We start from the raw sequence: 18,436 nt of genomic DNA, 5'->3' as shown, positions 1-18,436 counted from the left end.
TGCACAAGGTCTACTGGTGGTTGAGTGATGTTGGGTCTTGCATTCAAGTGGTTTCCTTTGTATGAGTTCCCACTATTTTATACTCCCTAGGATTAGTTCTCTGGTAATCTAGGGTTTTGGAGTCAGTGCTCCCACTGCAAAGGCTCAGGGCTTGATCTCGAGTTTTTCATTTTTCTATATATTCATTTCATCTGGTCAGGTACTCTTGTCCATTTTCAGTTGGTGTTCTGCATGCACTTCTGTGTCTGAAGGTGTATTCATGATATATCCATGAAGAGAGATGTACTACATATCCACCTACCTCTCTGCCATCTTGTTCTTCTAGCATATGGTTTTGGATGCATTCCAACATTTAAAGTTTTGGTGAAAGAGAAGGAGTCAGCAGAAAACTGATAAGTAGCCAACAAGGTGGATGAATAGTGAGGTGAGTGAGAAGTCACAGAAACCAGGAATTCATTAACTATGCTAAATGTTGCTGAAGAGCCATGTAAGATGGGGACTGGATAAGCAAGCAGTGAATTTGGTATTAAGAGATTATTTGGTAATTTAATAAGCAAATTCAGTGGAGATGTACAGACAGTAGCAGGAGTGGCATGGGAAGATAACTGAATTTGAAGCGAAGACAGGGAGACAATGAATGTGCACAAATCTTAAGAATTTTTGCTGCAAATGAAAGGAGAAAAATGAAAAGGCAACTAAAAGCAGGGTTGAAGGGTTAAGAGATTTTCCTGTTTTGAATGTGATGTTATTTGTACATGTTAAAGTTAACAGTATAAGTTTGTATGAATTGTACAGGAAAGGTGAAAAATGTGAAGATTACATGGTTCAAGTGAAAGGATAAATTCAAGTGGAGATTCCTGACAAGAACAAGAGTAAAGGGTGCAGTATGCAAGGGGATAGGTTGTAAGATCGTCCCCTTGACAATAGAAGCAGGGATTCTTTTCTCTTGTTTAAAAAAAAAAAAGTGAAAAAGAGTATGGTACAGATGCAGAGCTTGGCCACCTCCTCAACAGTTTTCAGATCCAGTGAGCTCTGAAGTGAAGGGCAATGAGTGAGGTGAAGCAGGGATATCTTGGGTGAGCAGGGCTTGATGCATAAATCACAGTGGCCAAGTGCAAAGTGAAAATGCAAGGATCCTTCTTGCAAAAACAGAGTGGGGGAAAAGCACCAAAAAATACTATATATAAACTTTCCCTTTCTTCTGCTATCTCTTTCTCGGCTTGCCATTTTGTATTTTCTCTGTCATATAATATCACTCTAAATAAAGGAAAGTTAAAATATTTAATTACTGGCATTTAATTTAAGCATTCCTTTTTATATTTTACAATGCCAGTTTTAGCTGGAAATGTGAAAGCTCTAACTTATTTAAAGAATTACCAAAATTATGCAATTTTTATGCCCGAGTTAATCCCCAGAGGATGCCTCAAAATGACTAGGAAAGACAATGAAAACTAGACTTAGGAAGGTTGGAAGGCAGAAAAGATGCCCTGCCAGGGCAGCAAGAGGACTGCTCCCTTGGGCATCTGGATATTCACTGGGCTAGTGCAAACACTAGCGTGACTGGGGGCCCTGCTGTTGGCTCAGGTCATGCTGGGCAACTATTCCTTCCTATTGTTAGAAGGATGTGTTGGACCCTGAAGGGCGCAAGGCTCACCTGGAAAAGTCAAACTAAGCACTTCCTCTTTCCACAGGCTTGCTGCACAAACCATGGAGAATAGGAAGTATCCAGGGTCTTTAAAATCCTAGGCACACATGGATGCATCCTCAGTACTTACAGTGCACTGGATCAAGGTGAGGCTAGGAGCCTTCTTCCATGGTCTCAGCCTGACTACCTTCTGGATGCATGTGTGACTGTTGCTCTTACAATCATCCAAGGCCTTCATCTGGGGAGAAGGGCAACAAATGCCTCCTCCAATTAACATAACCCAGTCACTGCCCTAGAGAGAAACAGGCTTCCTCTGGTGGGGAGGCTGGGCAGAGTATGAGGTGTCAGGAATATTAAATGGCATAGAATTGATTATCAGGAGGCAGAGAGGCAGCAAGAGATGGGATTATGCATAAACCAGGACTCCAAGGGCCTGGCAACAGCACTATTGTCTCATAGGACTTCATTTACAAAACATAAGATCTAAGATAATGTGAAAGTGAAAGAGGAGAGGGGAAAAGTTGGCTTAAAGCTCAACATTCAAAAAACTAAGATCATGGCATCTGGTCTCATCACTTCATGGGAAATAGATGAGGAAACAGTGGAAACAGTATTAGACTTTATTTTGGGGGGCTCCAAAATCACTGTAGATGGTGACTGCAGCCATGAAATTAAAAGACACTTACTCCTTGGAAGAAAAGTTATGACCAACTTAGATAGCATATTAAAAAGCAGAGATATTACATTGCAAACAAAGGTCTGTTTAGTCAAGGCTATGGTTTTTCCAATGATCATGTATGGATGTGAAAGGTGGACTGTGAAGAAAGCTGAGCACAAAAGAATTGACGCTTTTGAACTGTGGTGTTGGAGAAGACTCTTGAGAGTCCCTTGGACTGCAAGGAGATCCAACCAGTCCATCCTAAAGGAGACCAGTCCTGGGTGTTCATTGGAAGGACTGATGCTGAGGCTGAAACTCCAATACTTTGGCCACCTCATGCAAAGATTTGACTCATTGGAAAAGACCCTGATGTTGGGAGGGATTGGGGACAGGAGGAAAAGGGGACGACAGAGGATGAGATGGCTGAATGGCGTCACCGACTCAATGCACATGAGTTTAGGTGAACTCCGAGAGCTGGTGATGAACAGGGAGGCCTGGTGTGTTGCGATTCATGGGGTCGCAGAGTCAGACACGACTGAGCGACTGAACTGAACTAACTGAAGATAACATTATTAAGAGTTTCAAGACAATAACCAGGAACAATCACAGATCATTAAGCCATAGTTCAAGATGTGGCTTCTGAGCATGGGCTTTGCATGTTTGCACTGGTTGTGTATCCACAAACATGATCCTGTGTGGAAGAATTTGAAAGAGATTATTGGTTAGGTGCAGGTATGCTGGCTTACTCTTTGTAAAGCTAAATCCATGATCACAGCTTAAATGAGAGACATTCTCCATGATTTTGCATGTTTCTACATATTTTGAAGGCAGAGGCATCAATTGCCTTTGATTCATGACAATTTTTTTTCAAGGACAATAGTGAACAGCCTTGAAAGATAGATATAGTGTCTATCTGAAGTGGAAGCATACTTTATCCCATTATAAAAGACCCAAACCCCCTAAAACTTAGGATTTCCCACCTGAAAGCAGCTTGTGATCTATGCAGCTGTTAGCCAGTCTTCCTCATGTCTACCTGTGGGAAGTGAATCTTAGAGAATGGTCCCCAACCCCACCCCAAAATGCTGATGCTCTGGCTACCAGTTAGGCCATCATTCATCAGTGACCCAGGAATCTCAGGTCTTTTAACAGCATCCATTAAAGTTTGACAGGCTAACTTCTTAGCTGCCAAGAAGGTACAAATTCTTCCTGATACTTTCGCTTTACTATGTTCTCGCTGATGAAGACTTTTCAGGAATAACTGCATTTGCAAAACACTCTAAAATCCAGGTCATTATCATTTGCCTGTTAGAAGATATAGTTAATGGGGGAAAAGAAAAAAAACAACCTTCTGGCTGCTAAAACTGTGATTCACAGAGTATGTTTCACTGGATCATAATCAAAGATGCATACACACACATAAAGTAGCCTATGGTGATACAACTTCAAAGTAATGTTGCTTTACTACAAAAGTTCTCAGACGCTGTAATGAAGAAGTGTGCAAATTTTTTCTTCATACACTTCATCAATAACAGTTGAGCACATATTCCCAATAGAAGTGTGTGTGTTCACATGTAAATTGAATAACTTACTCATGATAATAATATGTACTTTATAAAATGCACAAAATAAAATAAAAATATCATAAAAATAGAGTAGCATTGATTTATACACATCACCATATGTAAAAGAGATAGCTAGTGCATGCATGCCTTGTTGCTTTAGTCGTGTCTGACTCTTTACTGTAGCCTGCCAGGCTCCTCTGTCCATGGGATTCTCCAGCCAAGAATACTGGAATGGGTTGCCATGCCCTCCTCCAGGGGATCTTCCTGACCCAGGGATCAAACCCATATCTCTTATGTCTCCTGTGTTAGCAGGCGGGTTCTTTACCACCAGTGCCACTTAGGAAGATAGCTAATGGGAAGTTGTTATATAACACAGAGAATTCAGCCTGGTCAGCCTGGTGCTTTGTGATAACTTAGAGGGGTAAGATGACGTGGGTGAGGTGGCGTGGGGTGGCGGCGGCGGGGGTTGTGGGAGGGAGGTTTAAATGGGAGAGGATATATGTATACTTATAACTGATTCGCCCTGTTGTACAGCAGAAACCAACACAACATTGTAAAGCAATATCCTCCAATTAAAAATTAAAATTAAAAAACATTGTTCTCAAGTTTCCTTCCTACCTCTTAATGAATTATCTTGTGCACCCTGTGATATTGATGTACTCCATTTGGAGACCACTGTTTTAACGTGTTTGATCAGGTTACAAATCTGCAAAGGGAGATGTACTATGTGCAGTTTCTCTAACACGTGTAACAATGGAAGTTTTTCCTCTGCCCCAGGAGTCTTTTAGGATAACTCTTTCTTAAAAGGAACCTTAAAAATATTGATCTGTTCTGCAAAGGTTGCAAACTTGTGACCCAGACCCAGTCTCACTTATTTCAATTGAGTTTGCATGACTTTATTCAGCAAGTTAGCTAGTCTCCAATTTACCTACTCATAGTACTTCTGTTTGCATTAGAAATCTCTTTTACTCATTCATCTGTCTAACATGTAGAGTTCTTTCAGTTTTGTTTTGTTTTGTTTTGTTTTGTTTTCACTTGGATTGTATTAAATATCACATGGAGTTTAGTAGGAAGCTTCATGGTCTTTGAGGAGCATAATTTATTCAGAATGAATGGGTATTTTTGGCCAGGGAGAAGCAGGTAATAGCTTGCTTGAGTTGGATCTGTACCAAATGGTTGTGGGAGGTAAGAGAATAGTTAGTGCCCTCCTTTACAATTGTCTTAGAATTTTTTGTCCCAAAAGACAGGATCCCTAGATTATTTATGATTTTAACATCCAAGAGGGTTACAGCTTTAGCCTCTGACCAAGCTTGAGGAAGACAAGAGGCTGGCTGTTTAAACAATTAAAAAATAAGAGACATTAATTTGTCATTTCTTTTTCATCACCAACCCCGTCTGCAAGAGACAAGTTTTTCACACAAATTAAAAATGCTAATTTTACTTCAGAATTATCTTATTGGATTTAAAATCAGGTTAGAAAAGAAAATAAGTTTAAATATTTCTCAAATTATTACAATGAAGGTAAATTAAACATTTCAGAGTACAATAACTGAATCATATTAATCTAGTATAATTTGCATTGCTTCTGTGATCCAGTGAAAGAAAGGCAAGAAGGGAGAAAGAAATTACACAAACATCAGAGTTAGTGCTATCTTTCACTTGAAACATTTTCAAATGTTAGCCAGGAAAGGGAAACATTTTGCAAAGTTTTGTGCCAACTGGAATTGTATTGACATTCATTCCATTCCCACAGGGAAAGAGTAGATGAGACAGTAATTGATTTCTTCCAAGAGAAACCATCACCCATGACTCTCACTGTTTTTATACATCATTAGTCAGACAAAAGAAAGCTTCCTAATGGGGTTTTAGATTCTTCTGAATAAAAAAAAAAAATGCCTTTCCAGATGTTTTAATTATTAAATTCCAAAATTGTATGATACATCATATTTTTGTTATTCTCAACTAACCCATAGAGATAGTTATTTAGCATGGAATTTAATTAAAAAGTGGAACTAATACAGAATCAAAATAGAAGGTCTAGTGAATAAGGTATCTAGAATGAAGTATTTTGCCATAGGTATAACACAGTTATTGAATGAACAAAATGATATAATTCAGTTATGTACATAGGGGTATATATTGGAGACAGATGAAAAATAAGATAATTAAATGACAGCAATAAACAGAGGGTAACGCTGACACAGAAATTGTCCATCATAAGTGTTTTTAGTTCATATCCAGATTTCTCTCTTAAAACCTGAAGACTTTAAAAGGGCCTGTTTTGTACTCTTTGATTTATCCTAGCCCTTGAACTGGAAACTATTGTAAACAACGGAAAAGAATTAGAGCCAGAAATGATGATAAGCATGCAGTCTCGCATTTGACAACAACAAAAAAATCAATGGACTTGCATTAGGTTTTAAAGGGTTCCTGTTATATTCAGTAGACCCTTAGAAAGAAGAATGCAAAATCTTATCATCTTACCAACGTGCACTCTCTCACATTGTTCTCTCTCTCTCTCTCAGCAGAAGCAGGATACAATCTTCTCTTTGAAGTTGCCATCACACTATTTTTGTGGGCTTCTACTTATGGCAGGCTTACATGGTCTAGGGATGAAGAATCATAGAAAGCAGAGCCACTTGTCTATAACAAAGTATTGATACAAAGGCAGGGGGTAGAAGCAAGATATCAGTTGAACAGTAGGACTTTCATTTCAAGATCTATTTCTTGAAATGCAGAATACCTGCTTTCTCTTTTTTTTGCTGCATGCTGCTAAAGTGGAGACTAAATGATTGCAAGATATGGAGTTTATTAACAAAGAACATGAGAGAGGCAAAAAAGCAGAAAGAGATTACAGAACAGTGCTGATAGTAGTTAGTACCAAGTATTAAAAGCATCCCCTTTGCACAATTGAATTCAGTGTGGAACATTTGGAAACAATAGAAGCTAATAATAATAATAATAATAATAATAAACTGGCCTGGCCTTCTCCAAGTGAGGGAAATGCAGAGCTATGTAAATACTTTCAGAGCTATGTAAATACTTTCAAAGCTATATAAATACTTGGCAATGATGACAGCAGAAATCAGAGCAATGGGCTCATGATGAAGCTGACAAGAAGAATCTCCAGCTAGAATAGTGCAATCGCAAAGAGCAATATTAGTAGCACTGACTGGGATCCAAAGACTGATCTATGTTGATTCAAATAGTGAACACCCTGATATGAGTTTCTACCTTTGTTCCTCAGAGATGTCAAAACTTACTAAATCAATGTTGATTTTCTTCTTTTCCCTACCCTACAGCCACAAGTGTAAGTTCCGCTCACATGAGAAGAATGTATGTTTACAATTATAATTCTTGAACTTGGCAACATTGGTCCTATGTTTACTTACTTAAAATAGTATTTGAGTAACCCAGACTCTGATCACTATCAATACCAAATGTCCATGTTAACCTAGGCAGTCCTAACTTTATTCCATCTCAGCAGAGCTACTTTTCTGCTGATGAATTAAATAGCAAAATGTTGTTTCAGGTTGTGTTTTAAGGTTGTGCCCTAGAGAGAAATTCTAGAATTGGCTTAGTCAACAGAACTGCATTTCCTAGCCTACATTTTGATTGAATGTGTTCTGTCCACAGAGTGCTTTGGAGCAAAGACAGTAGGTGATATATAATAACTAAATAGATAGAACTATATTGGGGCACTCAGGGTGGGAGACAGAAGAAACAGGACCATTTATAGATGCTGCCATCAGGCTGTTCAAAGGGAACATTAAACAGTATGTGGTGTTAATAAGCTCAGATTCAATAACTCATTGTATTCATGTTAGAAAAAAAATCAATCACTTGGGTAGATACAATTTTTAAATATTTATTTGATCATCAGGTTTTGTACCCAGAGTACCCACATTCATTAATTTCCTTTCTCCACATCAATTTTCATCCCATTTTAGTATTCTACATTAATAATATAAAGTACACATTACTTTCAACAAAGTTAAATTGCCCGCCAAACACTGATAATATCTAAAAAGACCAGGAAAAGAACTATCTTATTGATACCAGTCAGCCCAGACTTATTGGGAAAAAAATACTATTGTTTTAAGTTACTAAGTTTGAAGTGTGATTTTTATGTTGCAACATATATCTAAAAACAACATAGAAGAAAATAAAAATGTTGAAATTTGTTCAGATTTTTTTATTTTTTCACATTGATAAAGTATGACCTCCCAAATTTATATTACATCTCAGTCTGCCATGAATTACTGAAGGACAAAAATCACAAACACACATACACACACAATGCTCACACATACACTCATTCTCTCTCTCTCATACACACACTATATTATAAAATAGAACTAAGTCAAACATTAAAAGAATAATAAATACTACAAATAAGTATGATGCTAGGAATAGAATGGAAATCTGGGTAATGAGGTATTCTCACATACAAACAGAAGGGGAATAATCTGAAATGATCTTTGGGAAGGCAACATACCAATATCAAAATTTAACATACTTAACATGCATATGCTTTTTTGCCAACTAATTCCATTATTAGGCACTTATCTGAAGGGAAGTTTGAAATGAAAATATGGCCCCAATACATACAAGATAGATGACTGATTGTGGCACTGTGTGTAAGAGTTAAAAACTGAAAAATAAAATCTAAATATCCATAAATAAGAAAATGATTTATTTTTAAAATCCTTATTTGGTAGAAGTTTACAATGAATTAAAAGGTATTTAATAGCTCTAAGATGGATATATTGAGGGGAAAATGTATGTTATAAAATGATACAGAATGAAATGAGCTGTTGCTACTTTCCGTATAAAAGGTGCATATGCCTTTTCTTGAACTTACATGCAAAATTGTAAGAAGGGTACCCAAGAAAACACTAAAGCCATTACAGTAACTAATTTGGTTAGTGGTATAGGGAAAGAGGAGAGAGAAGAGAGAACTTTACTAATTATATTAAACATTTCTATTTTTCTTGGTTATATTCATGAATTAGGTAGACAGAGAGACATTTCTTGTTTTTGCATTGATCTCAGCACTTTCTGATGCATTTTCTTCTTTTTCTCAAGTACTCCTGTCATCATTTTTGTTAGGTAAGCAAAGGTTTTTCTCAGTATCTCTCTTTTAATAAAATTTAAAAAATTTTATTAAATTTCTTAACTAAAAGAGATAATACAAATGTGTACATTTGAAACAATTATTTCACTTATAGAAATACAACTTAAAGCAATATTTTGTAAACTATAATTTTATTAATTAATGGGTGGGGAAATCAATTTATCAGGTAGAAACCAACATTTTACATAGAATAGAAATATAATAGAATCAAACAAGAAAATACAAAGTTCACAAGATGTAGAAATCACAAGATGAGAACTGTGTTGGTAAAGTTCTGATGTATATATATATATGCATATGTCTGCATATGTATGAATTGTGATGAATACTCACATTGCAAGGTTTTACCTTTAAATAATGGACCATTGGTCAGCCCCAAGCATGCTGCTACTTTGCCATAGACTGTGGTTATTGGCTGAGTAGACTGTACTGTCCTGTGCCTTGTCTGCTTTGCGTATTTCAATGCTATGTTACTTGGTGCTAAGTGAGAAGCCAAAACTCTAACAAGGAAAAGCTTGATAACTGAAGAAATCATAATTTTTGGAGACCTTTACAAAGTTAAAACCACAAAGAAACCTGATTAACTATATTTCAAATGGAAACAAGCCCCTTCAAGAAGCAGATTGCATGGTTTTAATTAGCAGCATCATAAAATAGGAAGAGAGGAAAAGAAGGTAGCCTTTATATAAGTATGTAAGAAGGAAACAAATGAAATTTAATAAATTAACTATTATTCAGTGTGAACTAGTGCAACAGTTTAGAATACTTGGGCATCTCAGATACAAAGGGAATTTTCATCCACTCTCCAGTCTTTTTCACAGACCTCCAAGAAATCCTCCCCCCAAATTAGGGGCAAAGTAGAAGATCTATGAATGCCATTTGGGCGGTGTGGACATCAAGGGTCGGTGTAGGTTTGAGGTTTGAGTAGCAGTACCTGGAGGCACCATTCATGCTTCGGGACAGGCACAGAATCTGCTATCTTCTTGGAACCTTCTATTGCCTAAGATAAGTCTGCTGTTAAGGAATGAGTAGAAGACCTCCTATTCACCAAGACTTGCTGTGGTACTTAGCAAGATATATTACCCCTGGGTTAGGCCTGTAACCAAAGAGGAGCAGGAATACTGAGAAAGTCTCAACACTACATTTTACTTGAAATGTTATAATAATATTTAAAAGATGCTTGTAAATTTGAGATCTATATTGTGTAAGTATAAAGGTTTCTTAAGTGTTACCATATGATCCAGCAATCCCATTCCTGGACATATATCTGGAAAAGAGGAAACCTAATTTGAAAAGATATGTGTACCCCAATGTTCATAGCAGCAAGATTTAGAATAGCCTGAACAGTGCAAGTGTCCATCAACAGATGAATGGATGAACAAGATGTAATAGTCTAAAAACAGAATATTACTCACCCATAAAATGAATGAAATAATGCCATTTGCAGCAATATGGATGGACCCAAAGACTATCATACAAAGTGAAGTCAGACAGAGAAAGACAAATCATATGATATCCCTTATATATGGAATCTAAAATAAAAGGTACAAATGAGCTTATTTACAAAGCAGAAATAGACTCAGAAATAAGCAAAAGAGACACAGATGTATAGAACAGAGTTTTGGACTCTGAGGGAGAGGGAGAGGGTGGGATGATTTGGGAGAATGGCATTGAAACATGTACACTATCATGTAAGAAATGAATCACCAGTCTAGGTTCGATACAGGATACAGGATGCTTGGGGCTGGTGCACTGGGATGACCCAGAGAGATGATATGCGGAGAGAGGTGGGAGGGGGGTTCAGGATTGGGAACTCATGTACACCCGTGGCAGATTCATGTTAATGTATGGCAAAACCAATACAGTATTGTAAAGTAAAAACTAAATAAATAAATAAAATAAAACAAACTAGTGATTAGCAAAGGGGAAAAGTGGAGGCGGGATAAATTAGGAGGTTGGGATTAACATATACATATGACAAGGATGTATTATATAGCACAGGAAACTATATTAAATATCTTGTAGTAACCTATAAGGGAAAATAATTGAAAAAGTATATATATACATGTAAAACTGAATCATTGTGCTGCATACCTAAAAATGTTGTAAGTCAACTATACTTCAATTTCAAAAGAAATAAATAATTTCTCTTGGATGTATGGCAAAAACCATCACAATATTGTAAAGCAATTGTGCTAAGTCACTTCAGTTTCGTCTGACCCTTTGCAACCCCATGGACTGTAGCCCACCAGGTTCCTCTGATTCTCCAGGCAAGAATACTGGAGTGGGCTGCCATTTCCTTCTTCATCCAAAGTAATTATCCTCCAATTAAGTTAAATAAATTTAAAATGAACAAATACATAACTCTAAAAAATGATTTTAAAAATCTATTTTGTAAACACTTGAGAGCATACTTTCTCAATCTTGGAGCTGTTGACATTTTGAGCCCGGTAATTTTTGTTTTGTAGGCCTGCCCTTGCATTCCAGTATGTTTAGGAGGATTTCTTACCTCCATCATCTAGATGCCAATAGCATCTCCCAGCTTCAACAGCCAAAAAGGTCTCCAGTATTGCCAAGTAGTCACAAATATAGAGACCAACTGCTGCTGCTGCTGCTGCTTAGTCACTTCAGTTCTATCTGACTCTGGGCAACCCTATGGACTGCAGCCCACCAGGCTGCTCTGTCCATTGGATTCTCCAAGCAAGAATACTGGAGTGGGTTGCCATGCCCTCCTCCAGGGGATCTTCCTGGTCCAGAGATCGAACCAGGTGTCCTGCATTGCAACCAGATTCTTTACCACTGAGCTACCAGAGCAGCCCGGAGACCCATTGGCCTAGATCCATTAGATAGGGTTTAATCATAAGTTCAGAGAAGGCAATGGCAACCCACTCCAGTACTCTTGCCTGGAAAATCCCATGGAGGATAGAGGAGCCTGGTAGGCTGCAGTCCATGGGGTCGCTGAGAGTCGGACACGACTGAGTGACTTCACTTTCACTTTTCACTTTCCTGCATTGGAGAAAGAAATGGCAACCCACTCCAGTGTTCTTGCCTGGAGAATCCCAGGGACGGGGGAGCCGGGTGGGTTGCCATCTGTGGGGTCACACAGAGTTGGACACGACTGAAGCGACTTAGCAGCAGCAGCAGCAATCATAAGTTGGGCTTCCCAGGTGGCACTAGTGGTAAAGAACCTGCCTGCCAATGCAGGAGACATAAAAGAGATGTGGGTTCGATTCGAGGATCAGGAAGTTCCTCTGGAGGAGGGCATGGCTACCCACTCCAGTATTCCTGCCTGGAGAATCCCATGGACAGAGGAGCCTCGCAGGCTACAGTCCATAAGGTTGCAAAGAGTCTGACACAACTGAAGCAACTTAGCATCATGCATACAATCACAAGCTAATATAGAAGATAAAATTGAATCACAAAAATGGTCAATTTTTAAAGAGGTAGGAAAGAAAGAAAAGGAACACTGAGTAAAGAGACAATAAACAACAAGATATAAAGTTTAATCATCTAAGCACTCCTTGGAAGGAAAGTTATGACCAACCTAGATAGCATATTCAAAAGCAGAGACATTACTTTGCAAACAAAGGTCCATCTAGTCAAGGCTATGGTTTTTCCTGTGGTCATGTATGGATGTGAGAGTTGGACTGTGAGGAAAGCTGAGTGCCGAAGAATTGATGCTTTTGAACTGTCATGTTGGAGAAGACTCTTGAGATTCCCTTGGACTGCAAGGAGATCCAATCAGTCCATTCTGAAGATGAGTCCTGGCTGTTCTTTGGAAGGAATGATGCTAAAGCTGAAACTCCAATACTTTGGCCACCTCATGTGAAGAGTTGACTCATTGGAAAAGACTCTGATGCTGAGAGAGATTGGGGGCAGGAGGAGAAGGGCACGACAGAGGATGAGATGGCTGGATGGCATCACCAACTCGATGGACATGAGTTTGGGTGAACTCCAGGAGTTGGTGATGGACAGGGAGGCCTGGTGTGCTGCGATTCATGGTGTCACAGAGTCAGACACAACTGAGTGACTGAACTGAACTGAACTGAACTGAAGCACCCTAAATAAAAGTTAAAAACTATTTCCATTTAATCTCAAAGTTATCATTTTGGGTATCTCACATGTCAGTGAATGTGTGGTGATACCTGACAGTCATCCCTGAACTTCTTGTTTTCCCCCCTTTATAGGTCCCCACCCTACAGTAACCCTCATGTTTTTAAGTAGACCACTTAACTCTTCACCAAAAATTTAGGCCTTAGAACTATCCATCAAAAAAGTTTTTTTTTTCATTTAATTATTTATTCTAGATTCACTTCTTTAGATGAATCTTGACATTATATCATCTGCTTATCCTATAGGATCTATATGGAGCTTAATGATGAGAGGGACTTTACTATGCTTTATTCAATACTCATGTTCAAGTAGTTAGAACAGTGCCTGGAACCTAGAAGTTAAAGAAAAATACTTGTTGAATGAATGAATAATTGAAATTATGCAGTAATAAGTATTTAATTTCCTCTTCAATGTTATCTGCCACTTCCTTATAAAGAAAAGAATTCACCTCTCATTTTATGGTTTTTGTTATAATTTTTGTCCCCATTACAGATAAGATGAGGATTAATTTATTTATGCAGGAGACTCAGGAGACACAGGTGCAATCCCTGGGTTGGAAAGATTTGGAAGAGGGCACAGCAACCCGCTGTAGTATTCTTGCCTGGAGCATCCCCACGGAGAGAGGAGACTGGCAGGCTACAGTCCATAAGGTCGTGCAGAGTCAGACACAACTGAAGCGATTAGCACAGCATATAGTTTTGAGTAGAAGTTATTACCCAAAACATAGTTATCATTGCCAAGAAAGAATGTACTTTAAAAAAAAGTCAGATGGCAATATTGCAGCCCTCTAAGAAACTAAAACATATTTATGGGATCTAAAAAACTGAATATATCTAGAGAATAGCTACAGTTTATCAGTCAGTAGAGAACAATCTGCTATAAAAATGAAAGATGGGATCTGAGTGGTATAGGAAGTAAATCCAGAGAGAATTCCTAGAAAGTTATTTTTCGAATAAAATGTTGAATAAGGTGTTGGAACATGGATTATCAGCTCAGAATACAGAGAGCATTCTCTAAAAATTAAAAAGCTGACACTAAGCATAAGGAAATTTAAGCAAATTTCAATGCATGGAGCAAAATATTAGGAATGAAAAACAAAAGAGAAAAACATAAGAAAAATGACAAGTTCAATACTAAGGGGAGAATATGAGAGAGTTTGCCAATAAGTTTAAAAATATGAAATAAGAATTTAGAATTGAATTTGCAATATTTCCTAAATTATAAATGTCATTATGAGTCTTCATAAATATATAGGGTTGGGGCATAGTAAGTCAATACATTCATACATTCTCCTACGCCAAATAACAATGATGATTAAACACAAAAAGTGAAATTCTAGAAGAAAAATACAACTTAAAACCACTGTAATGATCTCTGTAAACAAGAATTGTAACAAAATTATGCATTACTGAGTTGAAATGAACCACGTAAACCACATATAGCCATGCTAGGCTCCAGTTCAGAAAAAGGCTGTCGCAGATGGGAATTCAGCTCCTTCAAGGTCACAGGGGCTAAAGTCCTGCATACAGGACAGGAAATCAGATGTCAGGGTTTAACAGCTGAGGCTTTGAAGCTAATATGCTTGAATTCAATCCCTAGCTCTACCACTTACTAACGAGTTATGACCCTGGGTAAAATGGGGATGTTAATAACTATCCTATAGGATAGCATGAGAATGAATCAAGCTGACACATGTAGGGCACTCAGAATACTTGGAAATCTAGGTGCTAGAATGCAACCCTTCTAATTCCAGCATTACTCCACTCCCTTCACATCAAATCTGTTCTTTCTGCTGGATCATACAAACATGTTGAGCTCACTATTTCCAGCAAGCTGCTCTCCTATTTCTTGCTCCCATTTGCAGCAACATTCTGAAAGTGTTGCCATATTAAGGTCCCCACTTCATCTACTATTATTATCGTTAAGCCCACTTTCATCACCCCAATGAAACTGCATGTTAGGGCCACTAATGACTTCTTCATACTTACATCCCCTAAAGTCAATTTTCATTCCCAATCTGTGACCGTTCTGCAGCATCTCATACAGCTGATGTTTCCTAATCTTTGTTGATGCCCCCCCCCCCCCCCCCCCGCTCCAACTTGGCTCTATGGGTTACTCCTTTCCTTTATTTTGATTAGGTTCTCCCTTTTCTCCCAGATTACTTAATGTTGTAGTAATGAGGCAGGGCTCACTTCTGGGTTGTCTTCTCTTCTCTATCATGCTCACTTCTTTGGTAATCTCATCTGGTCTGGGGCTTTAAATACCATTTGTATGCTGAAAACTTCTTAAATGATATATTTTATTTAAATATCCCATTCCCAATTCTAATTCCTCAATCCATTTGCCTACTAATGATCTCCACTTTAAAATCTGAAACACTCTAAACTCAGAAGATCAAAAATTGCACTCATAATCTCCCAGCTCCACGCCAGAGACTACTCTATTTCAGCCTTTACAACAGCTGATGTTTCCAAATTTTAAGTTATTCAAGCCAAAAAATAAGGGGGGGGGGCCTGGTGGGAAGAGAGAGAGAAAGAAAGAGAGAGGGAAAAGATCTGTGACATAAAACATAAAATCCACCAGCAACTGTTTTTAGCTATTCCTTCAAAACATATCTGAAATCTGACTACTTCCAACCATATTCATTGCTACCAACCTAGTATGAATCACTTTGTTGGCAACTCTAAAGCTTCTAGGGACTAAGCTCCTAAGGACTCCTGTCTTCATGTTTTTATTATCTATACTCAACACAGCAGCAAGAGTGATTCTTTTAGTGCTTATGAGTGAGTGAGTGAGTGAAAGTCACTCAGTCGTGTCTGACTCTTTGTGATCCCATGGACTGTAGCCCACCAGGTTCCTCTGTCCATGAGATTTCCCAGGCAAGAATACTGGAGTGGGTAGCCTTTCCCTTCTTCAGGGGATCTTCCCAACCCAGGGATCAAATCCAGGTCTCCCACATTATAGGCACATTCTTTATCATCTGAGTCATGAGGGAAGACCTTAGTGCTTATGGGGAGGGTAAATCATCTTATTTCTCACCACACTTTTCTCCAATAGTTTTCCATCTCATTTAGAGCAAAGTTAAATTCTTACAATGGCTTACTGTGCCCTCATAATCTACCCCACCTCTTACCTTTCTTGAAATCCTACTACATTCCTCCTGCCAGCCAAATTGGCCATTTTACTAATCCTCATGTGTTCTAGACTCACTCCTGCCTATGAGTGGTTCCTTGAAAACATTTCTCCTGACTCTTCACTGCACTACCTACCCCATCTCCTTCAAGTATTTGCTCAAATCTCAAATTCTTAATAAGGTCTAACTTACCACTTTAAATAGTCACTTGTAGTGCAATTAAAACTGTGTAATTTATTATATATCCCATACTCCTGTCACATAGAAATTCATCATAGATTGAGCAAAAAATGAGCCATTGAAGATTTATGAGGACATAAACTTAGAATTATAAATTTGGAGAACTAACTGTTTAGTTCATAAGGTGCATTAAAGCAGGGAGTGATGAGACATGAGTGAACTAGGTGAGAAATCCTTAGAAAGTCATAGTAAAATACTGGATTAGTGTGGAGATGGTGAAGTAACTGTAAGAGCAGAAATGCAATACATATTGTTGAAGGAGATATGGCAATTGATTGAATGCTTTCAAAATACAGACACAAAATTTTGGATAAATATGGAAAAGAAGAGTGATTAGCTGTTCATTTAATCTTGACATCCAATAATCAGTTCCAACTAATTAGTGTGAGTTAGTTTCTAGTATGAGCTTACTAGAAATGCATGCATTTGTATATGGTATTATTTTGTCAGTGTTCCATAATATTGACTACTTGAACTTCTAAAAATTCTGGTATTCTTCCTAGCTTCTCTTTCTTAGTCTCCTTTGCTAGATTTTCTTTCCCAGGTGACCCCAAAATTAGTGTACCTTAGATTCACTCTTAGACATTCTTATCAGTCTATACATTTTCCTTGGGCTAATTTAATAAGCTAATAACCCATAAATCTGTCTCTGAAATGCATTTCCCTCTACTCTATTCCAGAGCTATATGTACAAACTCCAAATTATTATCTCCATATGCATAACTAAAAGCCCCTTCAAACACATGATCAGAAGTAAACTTATTACCCTCTCAAAAATATTTTTTAAAAAAATCCCATAATGACGAGCTCTGAGCCCATATCAGTGTTTCCCACATTAGTAGTTAACACCACTATCTGCCAAATTATGCAAACAATAAATCTAGGAGTCCTCATAGAATCTCCCTTTTCCCACATTTGCCGTCTAATGAATCACCAAGTCCTTTCAGTTTGACCTGCCAATTATTTCTCAAAATGTTCCACTTATCTCTTTTCCCATTCCTTTGCATTAGTCTGAGTCACCATCATTTCTCCTAATGAGTTCAATTCTCTTACTCTTTCTAATCTTCTTTTTTCATTGCATCCAGAAAAATATTGTGAAATATAAATTTGATCATGTCACTCACATTTTTAAATCTTCCAATGTTTTCCTATGAATAAATAACATAAAGACCAAAGCCATCCTATCCCCATATACATGATTCTGTTTGTATAGATCTTGTGTTTCTCCATTCTCTCTCTATATATATATGTTATTTATATATATATATATATGTATGTATATGCTATATATTTTATTAAATGCAATATATACATTATATTTATAATTTTATTTCAGTTTCTTGAAATTACTCCACTCCCCACTCCTCTCATCTTAAGGACTTTATCCATAATGTTTACTCTATTTTACAAATACTCTACATTTTGCCACAGGAGCCATAAATGAGCTCTCATACTAGGTTCACACTATTGTTTTAAGGTTCCATTGTATTCTTTACTTCAACTTTTTAAACATATTACATTTCCAATTTCTAGGTCAGTGTTTGTCTTTTCCATTAAACTGTAAGATCAATCACCATTTGTTCACCATTACATCCTGAAGGCTCAACCCAATGCTTGGAGTATAGTAGACTCAATATTATTACTTACTTATTTACTTACTGACTAGTTAATTAATTAATACTGCATTTGGTTTTTAAACATTCACTTAATTTAGATACATTTCTATACATCTGCTAATGTTATTGAAGAACAAAAATATTAGTTTAACATTGTTTTTGATTTTGTTTGTTTTCATATAGTTTGATTAACTGATTAAGAGAAATAAGCTATGGGAATTTTGTACTCAAGAAGTTCCTTGTTATTTAAGCCAGTTCATGGCATAGAAAGAGCACCCTACTTCATTATTTTTTTTAAGACCATCATAAAGCAGTAATTGTACCATTTTGAA

The sequence above is a fragment of the Oryx dammah genome, unplaced genomic scaffold, assembly GCF_014754425.2.
Source record: "Oryx dammah isolate SB20612 unplaced genomic scaffold, SCBI_Odam_1.1 HiC_scaffold_2, whole genome shotgun sequence".
NCBI classification, from domain to species: domain Eukaryota; kingdom Metazoa; phylum Chordata; class Mammalia; order Artiodactyla; family Bovidae; genus Oryx; species Oryx dammah.
Note: the sequence above shows the minus strand (reverse complement) of the source record.